This window comes from Parasteatoda tepidariorum, chromosome 9 (genome assembly GCF_043381705.1).
Source record: "Parasteatoda tepidariorum isolate YZ-2023 chromosome 9, CAS_Ptep_4.0, whole genome shotgun sequence".
In the NCBI taxonomy this organism is placed as follows: domain Eukaryota; kingdom Metazoa; phylum Arthropoda; class Arachnida; order Araneae; family Theridiidae; genus Parasteatoda; species Parasteatoda tepidariorum.
In genome coordinates, this window is record NC_092212.1 from 68561304 (window position 1) to 68572904 (window position 11601).

General features: G+C 27.5%; 1 protein-coding gene across 1 annotated transcript in view; it reads left to right on the forward strand.

Annotated features, from left to right (window-relative positions):
• The first annotated feature begins 5500 nt into the window (after window positions 1-5500).
• Window positions 5501-11601, forward strand: part of LOC107451750 (FYN-binding protein 1) — a 97344-nt gene continuing 91243 nt past the window's right edge. Inside the window, exon 1 of the mRNA XM_071185849.1 lies at window positions 5501-5641. The gene's annotated coding sequence lies outside the window, so the exon portion shown is untranslated. The remainder of the gene's footprint in view (window positions 5642-11601) is intronic.

Consider the following 11601-nt stretch of genomic DNA (forward strand, 5'->3'; position numbering starts at 1 on the left):
TTTAAGGTATCGTTTGTTTTTGCTCTATCATTTGTAATAATTTTCTAGTTTATAAATATTCACAAAAAAATCTTCTTGTAATAAGACGCTTATGTATGAGAGAGTGCTTGCGTGATTTATTAATATCTAGCTCTTTTCTTATAATGGTTTTTCACAATTTAAATATTTTTTATAAACAAATTTTTTAATTTGTTATGTTTTAATATGACGTGTAATTTTAACTAAAACACCCTTAACTCCAATCGTATGTAAAAAATAGAGATACATAATTCATAAATTAACACTTACATTAATAATAAAAATTTAGAAAGTTAGAAACACAAATCAAGCAACAAAAAAAAAAAAAAAAAAAAAAAAAAAAAAAAAAAAAAAAANAAAAAAAAAAAAAAAAAAAAACGAAGAATTACTAAACATATGCATGTTAGCAAAACAGTACTTCATCAAGGGTTAGTAATTCTTTGTTCTTTTAGTAATTCTTCTTTTCTTTTTTTTTTATTACTTGATTTGTGTTTCCAACTTTCTAAATTATTAAAACAATACAAATTTGGTTTAAGCTGCATTTAGCGCTTTTCCCTTTCGACTTATTATTTTAAATTTTATTTTTTAATTTTGTCTAGCTCATTGTGCAGCTCTAGTGCGACGTAAATGAACAACAACAGCAACAACTTCTAATTTTGTCTTTTTCAGAATTTGAGTAAATCACTGTCATTCTTTGATTAGATTATTATTAATAATATTAATACTTTAATTGAATTCGGTAAATTTTTTATCGAATATAAGTCGGAGCTGGAGTCGGGCTCATATAAAAGTAGAGAGTCGGAGTTGAAGTCGAATAACTGACTCCATAACTTTGTTTTTAAGCGAATCTGCAAATGTTTTTGCTTTTAGCTTTCATCGTTTACTACTTTCAAACGATTCAAAACCTCGATATGCGAGCTTTCAAATACATCAACGCTCGAAGGATTTTATTTATGGAAACAATGGAATGAAAAGCAAAGACTTTTAGNTCACATGGTTAGGCATAATCACTTCACTTCTTCTCGAGTTGTAAGTTCCCAATTGTTCAAATTATAATTTACCACAAATTTAATTTATCACATTTTAAAAAAATTTAGATTATAGTGTATGTTTTATTGAATTACTAAAAAAGTTGCATCATTTGTAATAATTTTCTAGTTTATGAATATTCACGAAAGAATTTTCTTGTAATAAGACGCTTATGTATGAGAGAGTGCTTGCGTGAGTTATTAGTATCTAGCTCTTTTCATATAATGGTTTTTCACAATTTAAACATTTTTTATAAACAAATTTTTTGAAATTAATTTTTTAATTTATTATGCTTTAATATGAAGCGTAATTTCCATTAAAATACCCTTAACTCCAATCGTACGTAAAAAAATAGAGTAATAAAAATTCATAAATTAACACATTGATAATAAAAATTTAGAAAGTTAGAAACACAAATCAAGCAACAACAAAAAAACAACAACAAAGAATTACTAAAGATATGTATGTTAGCAAAACAGCACTTCATCAAGGGTTAGTAATTCTTTATTCTTTAAGTAATTCTTCTTTTTTTACTTGATTTGTGTTTCCAACTTTCTAAATTATTTAAAGCAAGACAAATTTGGTTTTAGCTGCTTTTAGCGCTTTTCCCTTCTGACTTATTATTTTAAATTTTATTTTCTAATTTTGTCTAGCCCATTGTGCAGCTCTAGTGCGACGTAAATGAACAACAACAACAACTTCTAATTTTGTCTTTTTCTGAATTTGAGTAAATCACTGTCATTCTTTGATTAGATTATTATTAATAATATTAATACTTTAATTGAATTCGGCAAATTTTTTATCGAATATAAGTCGGAGCTGGAGTCGGGCTCATATAAAAGTAGAGAGTCGGAGTTGAAGTCGAATAACTGACTCCATAACTTTGTTTTTAAGCGAATCTGCAAATGTTTTTGCTTTTAGCTTTCATCGTTTACTACTTTCAAACGATTCAAAACCTCGATATGCGAGCTTTCAAATACATCAACGCTCGAAGGATTTTATTTATGGAAACAATGGAATGAAAAGCAAAGAATTTTAGATTTTGTGAAATGTGGAATACTCTTACTTTTATTGTTTTGTGAGAAATTGCGCGTTAAGTAGGGAAGAAACTAGTGACCCATTAAAACGTTTCCTTTCTTTCTACTTGCAATTATCCACGGTTGCACCAGAACAATTTTTGTCTGAGTGCACGCATTAAGTCTGCTGGACGTCTTTTTATTACGACTAAAGTTTTTAGGTCGTTATTTTTCATTGCTCAATGACGTAACACGAAGAAGAAAAAAAACCTACTGAGTTTTCTTCCTCTGGAAACTAAAATATGAGGCTTAAACTTCCTCGAAACCCTTCTTACACATTTCTTGGAGTTAAATTTAAAGATAATGGTCTGTTTTTTATTCAATTTTTCAATGTTTGTAAGTCTTTTCCGGTTCTGTAGATTTTTTCACAACTTCGTACTCCTAAGTGAAGTGAAGTGATAAACGATATTATATATATATATATACATCACTTACTGACTGACTGTATATATACCACGTACTCCTGGCTAATACGTACATGGGTATCAGAGTATACACTCATAGAAATATTGTTGAAAGTAATATACTGTACGTACCACGTACTTGACTATATATATCATTTAATCACTGACTGTATATATACCACGTATCCCTGACTAATACATACCTAGGTATCAGAGTACAGACTCATAAAAATATTGATGTAAATAAATAATTCCATTATATATTTTCCGTTGTGTCTCCATTTTAGTAACCTCTTTGCATTTTTGTATTCTAATTTCATTTCAAAAATTTCTAAGATTCCTTCAGTTTCGACTTTATTTAAAAGTACCATGGAAAAGTAAGAAATAGCAATTTATGAAACTCTAATTTTGTTGTTGTAACACAATAAAAAAAAATTTATGAAATTTTATATTGTATTTTCAGTTCAAAGGATGGCAACAATAAATGAACAAAGTTTGTTTTTAATCTGCAGCGTCCTGAGTTTGTGCCTCATCGCAGATGCCATCGATTGCAGGTATCTTGAATTATTATATCGTTATTAGCGACAATATTTTGACGAATTAAGAAATAATAACAACTACCTAAACTTTGTAATTTAAGTGTTACAGGGGGGAAAAATAATTTTGATGTGTTTTTATTTTTAATACGAATTTGTATTTTGAGAGTTGTTATAGGTTCAAATGTTTAAAAAAAAGGATGATTGAAAAGTTATGCTGCAGTTTTTCGTAAAAAGTTATTATTTTTAATTGTTTGACAATTACAGTTGTTCGCATCTTGTGTTATTTTTACGCCATTTAACAACTGAAAAATGAACCAATCAGTTGCTGAGCATCCAGAAATGTGCAAATCTTGTTCATGATAAATGAGTTATTCTTAAGTTAGACCACACTACTTCAATTACAGACCAAAATAAATCTATGGGATATGTTCCAACATCCACAATAATCTCCTGCTCTTGTGCAGTGAGACTTGTTTCAACCTACTATCGTAAAGACTAGAAATGAGTTATTCTACTGAAGATCTAACTAATATGTAGATTGTCTCCGTTGAAGTGGCAGAAAATTGTTTTATTTCCCAAACCTAGGTTGTTGTTGTTGACGTACGCCTGTTTAGGCAGAGGGGTGCGATTGTTCTTGTTTTCCAGTGGCGCCATCTAGGGCCGAGAATTCGACTTCTGCCACACCATACGTCACACCCGTTTATAGGGCGGACCCATTCATACATCCATTCATTCATCCACAGATCGTAATTTTGACCTGAATCAGAGAACGATCGATCTCCAATCCAGTACCCCCAGAGGTATTGATTTGTTATGGGAACATGGAGGACTTTTGCGACTCGACAGATTTAACGTGCATCNATATGGTTGAAGCCGGTTTCAGTCACGTAAATTCAATCTTAACTAAGAACAGAAATAAATTAAATGTGGAGTTTCGAGGGGATTTAAGATTAAAATTGACCAATTTTGAACACAATATAACGAACCTTGCAGAAAAAAAAAACACATGGCACACCCATGTCATTGATTAAGAGACAATAAATCCGTAGTTACTTTACTTATTATTTCTACTTACTTATAATTACTTATTATTTCATAAATATTAAGGTATTTATATTTCAACATTAATATATATTTTTCATAAAACTATTGTTACACTATGTACTATTACTTTAATAAATGTTCAAAATCATAAAATAAATGTACAAACACAGTATCTAATAGAGTTTTATTTTAATTAACAGAAAATTACTTTTATGGGGGTCGATGGAGATTTCGAAAAATTATGTAGGGGTCGATGATCAAAAATGTTTGGCAACCCCTACCCTAAACACTCAGTTTTCACCATTGCAAAATCTCGCATTTTTATTCTAGATTAATTTGGAGTATAACAGCATTTTTTCTTTTTTTTTAATTTTGATCATAGCAGTGGTGATTAAAATAATTCAAAGCATCATTATCCTACTCATAAATGAATTAACAGTGAAACATGTCAGCTACCACTATTTCTTTTTACTAAAATTATCATCCTTTCGCTAACACATATAAATACAAAGAATTCTACTATTCGAGTTTTTTGTTAATTACTTTTTACAGTGGAAATCAACTGAAGCAGATTTCTTTTTTGCAATAAAAGAAACTAAATTTTTTATAAAAACTGAACTTTTGGTCGATCTGAACTTTACATACTTGCTTAAATTATTCATATGTGATATTGCATAATTGTTTCTAAAAATAAATTGATTAAAATATTAAAACATTGACTCAGCTAATACAAAGAAAAATCTTTTCTGTAACTACAGAAACTTTTGTTTATAATCGAAGCAATAACATTGAAAAATGTTGAATTTTATTATTTTTTTTACAGCAAAAATGGTAGATAAAATATAATTTAGTTTTTTTCCGTCATTTTATTTTACGAATTTCAGCGCTGTAGTGTGAGAAACACGCAATTTCAATTTCTAAATATCTTGAATTTTAGTGACTAATTAAAAACTTAAATTGAGTGCATGAAACTTTTTTTTGATCGTTTGAATAAATTAAAAGAACAAATGCGAAAGCCGTGTTATTGCACGCATTTTCAGTGAAATCTTATTTAAATGTGGTCTCATAAAACGTGCTTTATGCGCATTTACGTGCATTATACGCATTAATTTCGTATAAATACATCTTAAAAACACCATTATCTAGATACCTAGTGGAGCCTCAAAGCAGTAGAAAAAGACTGCTAAAAAAATAACATTATTAGACAATTGACATTCATAAAACACTTTTTTTTTCTCCATCTTGCACTTTCCTCAACGCTTACAAGAGCTTAAAAGTTTTCATTGCTAAAAAAAAACAAATAAAATAGAACAACTTCATCTTCTTGCATTTCTTTCGCCAAAATCTTCGCCAAACACAGCCAAGTCTTACAACACTCAACATTCAGAAGATCGTTCCCAGTCATAGTGAATGTAGAGAGTGCAAGGTATGGTTCAGACATGCGCAGTGATGTTTTGAACAACTTTCAGAACCCACGGGACTTATCGCCCCCCTGGAGTGTAGAGTAAGAAACAAAATACTGGTATTTACCGTAAGTTCGTAATTTTTTCTGAAAATTATTTTGCGGATTATTTAAAATTATGAGCGCTATTTTAAGTGAATAGTGAAACTAAGACGGATGCTATAATTCAAGGAAATACGAAGACGTGAGTTGAATTTAATTGCATAGCCTTCATTACTGACAATATTATTTTATTTTATTCAATTACAAAACCTAAGAATCAAGATATTATGCAATTTATTTCAAATTAACGATATTATTATATAATAATTTAATAGATAAATACGACATATTATATGTGAATATAGAGTTTTATTATAAAATATAAATATTAATAAATGATTTATTTAAGTATTATATTTGCATTTAAATAATTTATAAATCGTTTATTTTTTGTGTAATGTAAATTCACATTCTATTTTATAAAGTTTTTTATACTGGATGGAATTAAATTTTATAAAACATTATCGAAATTTGAAATTCAATTATTCATTGTTAGTTTTTTTTAAAATTAGGATAATGATTTGAATTTTTGCTGGAATTATGAAAATTAAAAATAATCCCTTTTATTTTATTATGAAATGTATGTTTAAAATCTGTAATACTCAGTTAGGAAGAATAATATTCAGGGGCTTATGGAGAAAAATAATAAACACAATTAGTAAACTTTTTTTTATTAAATGTTCTTAGAATAATTTCACATCAGTTAAGATTAAAAAATTGAATTTAAAATGAAATAAACAGAAAAAAATATATTCAAATTTTGCTTTAAATGTTATACATATTCAGGAAACAAATGAATAATTGAGCAATTTTAACCATCAACATTTTTTTATGTTTCATAAATGTATCTTTTCTAAGTATTATTAGGAATAAAAACATTTTGAATTTTAAAAAAATGAAGAAATTTGTAAGAAGTTATTTTGTTTAATTTCGCATGAAATATTTTCTGTAAAATGACATATATTGGAAATTCGGGAATAATTATGAAATATGCTGCATTATTGCTATTTATTTAGAATCTGAAAGAAAAAGTGTTTTGAAAAACTTGTTCGTTAAAAAAATGGAAACACAAAACTCATTTCAATGGCAAAGAACACAATAGCAACTACCAAAAAATATTCCAGTGGTAAAGAACACCGTCGAGATTCCCGAAAAATATTTCAATAGCATAGCAAAGAATGCTTTCGACATTGCCGAATAATAATTCAATGGCAGAGAACACATTAGAGATTAATAAAAATTATTACGATGGCAAAGAAAGTCATTAGAGATTAAATTATTAGAGAAAAAATTATTAGAAACACTTTAGAGAATACCAAAAAATATTTCAATGACAAGGAACATATTAGTGATTATCAAAAAATATTTTAGTGACAAAGAACACATTAGGAATCACCGAAAAATATTTCAATGGCAAAGAACACGTTAGAGATTACCGAAAAATATTTCAATGGCCAAGAACACATTAGAGATTATCAAAAAATATTTCGATGGCAAAGAAAATTATTAGAGATTAAATTATTAGAAATTATTAGAGAGAAAATTATTAGAAACACATTAGAGATTACCAAAAAATATTTCAATGCCAAAGAACACATTAGATTAATAAAATATTTCCTTAGAGATCACCAAAAATTATTTCAATGGTATAGAACTTAAATTCGAAAATTCTCCTAATATAAAATTTTAAAATTGCAATGAAACGTGAAACCAGAAATTATTCACTATGCTTTTTAATGTTATTTATAAATTTAAAAATATTAATTTTTGCATGTTTTCATTTTTGTGACTTATTATTATTATTGTAGAATTTATTATTATTTTTTAATAGCATATTATGTTGTGCATTTTCATTATCATCTTAACTTCGACATAAAATGGTTAACATTTTCCCACAAGGGACTGTATGTTTAAAAACACAATACAAAAAAATAAATAAATAAATAAAATAAAATAGCCACATAGTTATATGTGACTGGTCACCAATAAAAGTCTTTAAAATTATGTTGATTTAATTAATTATTTCCCTAAAAAAATATTGATTTTAATACCATTGCAACAATTTTTATTTAAAATATTCACTTATTTGTATGAACATTTATTGAAATTTCGTTGAAAGCAAGAAATATAGTAGTAACTTATGGAATATTTTGATAAGGTTAGAAAAATAAATAAAATAAAAAATAGCCAGAGAGTGCGAAGTGGCGGATGTATGGCTTGCGTGATTGTGGGAACGGATATTATTCAGTGTGGTAAAATCTAGGGAGAAAGAATTGATACAAAAGGAATTTTTTTTTCTTTCCTTTCAAGCTTGGTTTCTCCCGTGAATGTGAACTACTTTCGTATATTTTAAGTGCATACGATTAAGAAAATTGGATTAATAGCGTATACATTTAAAAGACATGAAATTTTTTCCTATCCTAAAAAAACACGGACGTAAAAAGAATAAATTCTTTTGATATTTAATCTATAATTGCTTAAAAAATTTTAATTTTAAGGAACTTTCCTTTATTATTTATGTGTATGGAAAATTAATTGTATTTTATTGGCCATGCCAGTGTTTCCCAAACTTATGACTTTTGTGTACCCTTTCTAAATTTTTCGTCACGCTGTACACCACTAATAAAAAAAAATGAATGCATATTTTACTATAAAAAAAAATTGCACAAAAGTTAAAAATCAAAACTGGCTGTTGACACCACTAATTATTAACTGTTATCACTGCAAAAAATAGCCAATAGAAAATTGCGTAATCGTAAATTTTCATGACTAGCTTTGTTTTTAAATAAAATATTTTGAAATTTTCGTTTGTTGCAAGATATTTCGCATAAGAGCGCGTACGCCTAGGGGTACGCGTACCACACTTTGGGAAACACTGCTTTATGCAATACTTTAAGAACAGAAATTTTCAGCGATATCGTTTTAAAAAATAACGACGATATTCGACAAATTACTTCTTATCCTTTCTTTGTATTTTTTTTCCTATTACTTATTACAATTCTACTCTCAATTTCTTTTTTCAAATTTGTCCCAAATTACTATTGTTACCTTTAAATAAATATAATTTATTTCCGGGTTAACGGACAGGATATGTTATTATTTTTTAATACTATGGAATTTGAATAAAATATCTATTAAAACATTATTTCTTACATTAAGAAAATTTTTAAATCTGATTTGATGATCATTAACTTTTAGAAAAAAATTTAGCTTTAGTTAGAAAGAGAGGAAGCGTAGTATAGTATAATTTTAGATTTATTATAATAGTACTTACTTGATAGTAATAATACATATTAATAGTATAATAATAGTAATAATAATAATGACTTCCGTAACTGTGGGAACGGATATTATTCGATCAGATAAAAAACTAGAGAGGAAGAACTGTTACAAAAAGAATTTCTTTTTATTCAACCAATTCTTCTTCCTACTAAACCACTTGCATATTTCTTAAATGCATGCGGTTAAGAAAATCAGTCGTTGAGCATAAATAAAACAGACCCGAAATTTTTGTATCCTAAAAGGACGTTGACGTAAAAAGAAAGAAAAAAATTCTTTTTATAGTTTAATCTATAACAGCATAAAAATTATATATTTTAAGAAACTTTTCTTTATATGTGGAAAAAAAATAATTGTATTTTATCGGCTGCTAAATATCTAATAAATTCTCAACGATATCGTTTTCAAAAAATAAGGACGATATTCGAAAAATTACTGTATTCTTTCTTTGTTGTTTTTCTTTTCTTAAAACAATCCCGCACTAAATTTTTTTTAAATGTGCCCCAAATTACTGTTGCTACTTATAAATAAATATAATTTATTTCCTGGTTACGGACAGAATATGTTATTATTTTTATATTGTAATTTAAAATATTAAAGTATTTATTTTTACATTAAGGCTCTTTTTTTAAATTAGATTTAATGGTCATTTAACTTTTAGAAGAAATTTAACTTCAGTTGGAAAGAGAGGGATAGTGGATTGTAATAGTACCTAATTTATTATAATAGTCATTAATTAATTAATAATGATAATAATAACTGTATTATTATATTTCTTGTATTCAACTCTTCTCTTCCTGCACAATGCCTATTCTATTGAAAAATTAACTAATAAAGAATTAAACTATAAATCTCCATATTTAAATATAATAAAATATTAAATTTCATGGCGTTCCAATTTCAAAAAATCCATCTATTCGTTTAAAGGTAGAGAGTTAGAAATTTTCAAATTTCTAGCAAAAAAAAAAGAGAGAGAGATTTTTAAGTCATCTAAAAAAAGCATTTGTTAAGGGGAGGAGATTTAAGATTTTTTACAAATTCGCTGTAAGTAAGAAAAAACCGGGCTTATTCAATGTAAGAACATTAGTGGCCTAAATTCTTTTAGTCATTAACTCTTCAACTCAGAATTTTTATTAAACATATTTTCCATACTCTTTTCATTAATTTGTCATTTCATTAATTTAGGTCAAAATAAGTGAAAAATATTATCTTCAGTATTTTAATAATTTAAGGTTATGAAACACTGGTGTCTTTTCCTGCCGTTAAAGATAAAATCTCCCAAACAATAATCTTTCAATCTTACAGCTGTTTAGATTTAAGAGAAATAGTTATTCGTCATTGAAATTTCTTTTATTTACTAAAACAATTATTGATAATTTTTTGAATATGAATGAATTTTTTTTTTTAAACTACTTTTATTTAGATTTTAAATTTTAGTATAAATATAGTTCCGATAATCTAACAGATTTTTTTTTATGAACTGTTAGGTTGTTTTTTATAATTAAAAAATGCCACAATATTTATTTCTGCTTGTAGTTAGAGAGCCAGAAAAATATATATATATAAAGTACAGCGGTGTCCCACTTGCGTTAAAGGGTAATTATATGAAGAAAAAAAAAATTTTTTTTTAAATCCCAGTCTCATTACTTGAAATAATTATCGGACTAAAAATTATTGAAATAATTATATTAGTTCAGTGTTTCCTACTGCTGTGGTCAAAAAGCTATTTCGGCCTAAGTTTTCCCACATGTACAAAAACATTGCATCTTCCATAAGACGCAGCTATACAATGAATCGGCAGGTGACTTAGGCCGGGTGTTGTGGGGGAAGAGGGCATGGGTACACCCCACCTGTCGCAGGACATTTACAATCCCTTTAGAATTTTTCTGAAGTAAACTTGAAAGTGTTTTGCTTTTAAATTGAAAATAAATCTTCTTTTTACTTTTTAATGATTCACATTGTTAAACGCTAAAGTACTTAGATACTAAAGAAAATGTGAAATTTAGAGTTTAACTATTTTGGACACAGAAGAAAGAGTAATAAGAATTTGCCGTGCAATCGTAATTTTTAAGAAGAAAAAAATACGCCGTATTGCGTAGATTTCATGTTCTTATTAAGAGTGGCGTACAAAGAGGACGGGTGGCAAGGGAGATCACATCATAAATATCCTATCGTCTAATCATATATGCCCCATTAATTTTTCATAACTCTACATTCTTATTCACTTTTTTATGATATGAAAATGCCTTTAATAGTGTGGTGGAAACATCACAACTGAATTCTTTCTACTAAGCCTATTTGTACTACCACTTTTTTTCATAAAATTGCTTTTTACATCACTTCTGAATGTGATATCACCTTAATAAGAGTGGCGTACAAAGGGGGGGGGGCGAAGGGAGATCACATCATAAATATCCTATCGTCTAATCATATATGCCCCATTAATTTTTCATAACTCTACATTCTTATTCACTTTTTTTATGATATGAAAATGCCTTTAATAGTGTGGTGGAAACATCACAACTGAATTCTTTCTACTAAGCCTATTTGTACTACCACTTTTTTTCATAAAATTGCTTTTTACATCACTTCTGAATGTGTTATCACCTTAACATAAATATCCTATCACTTTTTTTTTTATAAAAGTACATTTTACATCACTTCCAAATGTGTTTTCTCCCAAACCTGACCATTTTTTCAATGTGGGA